Source organism: Castor canadensis, chromosome 10 (genome assembly GCF_047511655.1).
Source record: "Castor canadensis chromosome 10, mCasCan1.hap1v2, whole genome shotgun sequence".
Lineage (NCBI taxonomy): Eukaryota > Metazoa > Chordata > Mammalia > Rodentia > Castoridae > Castor > Castor canadensis.
The window spans coordinates 95,546,582-95,547,771 of NC_133395.1; positions in this window are offsets into that span (position 1 = coordinate 95,546,582).

A 1,190-nucleotide genomic window follows, 5' to 3' on the forward strand; every position below is an offset into this window, starting at 1 on the left:
ATAGCTGGGAAGTAACTGGTAAAATGTACTCTCTATTCCAAGAATTGATAGAACACCAGAGAGAAAAACTTCTAAAGCTGTTGGTTTTTAAACATGACTAACTGAATTCTATGAAACTCACCATAATGCGAAATTATGAGTGGAAAGCAATGTTTCTCAAAATTAAAAATGGAGATAGGTGGAGGAATATCCAGAGAAATGCACAGTGAATTCTGGGAATTGAAGGTCTGGACTGACATCAAACATCAAACTATGTGGGTAGTAGAATGGGGCTTACTTTTTTCTCTGAAATTAAATCTTATAGTGAAGTTATGAAAAAACGTGAAATTTTCTCCTTATGAAAACCAGGTGTGATTGGGAGTAATCCTGTGACAAATGTACTGAGATCAATGATTTGAACCTGTTGCCAGATATTCAACATATTACACAAGTTGTTTCTAGCAAATGAGTTACATATTTTTATGAAATTCATTCTACCTCAGTATTAAGGCCAAATGAGTGTTACTCCCATTGAACTAAGATGCTAGGAAAGGATGGATCCTGTGATGTATACACTCAATTGCAGCAGTAGGACATATTTTCTAGATACTAAACCTAATGACTGAGGTGGTTTTAGAATGGGCACAACATATTTGTAAGTAGTTGCCAGTTTTAAATACATTATTGTGAAATAAATAATTGTTTATTCTCTAGAAAGCCATGGTACATGGGGGAGAATATAAGTTGATATTTCCTGGAAGAACATCAACCGTCTAAGATTGTTTATAAAAGAAGTTCCTTTATCTATGCCATTCAGCGTCCTGTATGTAGTATTATGGGCCAAAATTAACCATTCTCCCAATTACAAGCAGTGAAAGATGGCAAACAATGCAGGTTCCTGAGTTCATTAAAAATTGGAGCTACAAAAAAAGATCTTTACTCAGATGAAAGCCCAACATTCAATGACACCAGAATACTGAATGTTCATGGAACTAAGTCATACTGAGGGTGTATTTGTGTGTGTGGCGTCTGGTAGTGTTTCAAAATAATTCCTGTTTCTGTGTCTGTTACATGCTCTGTTGCAAATAATGCAAGTCGGCAATGCTTCCTGGAAGTCACTAATTTCAGTATGGCTCAACGTTGCTATTAAAAAGATCAGCTGTGAGAACCTCTCAGGTGAGGAAACGTACAGCATTCGTTGAATATGTCCA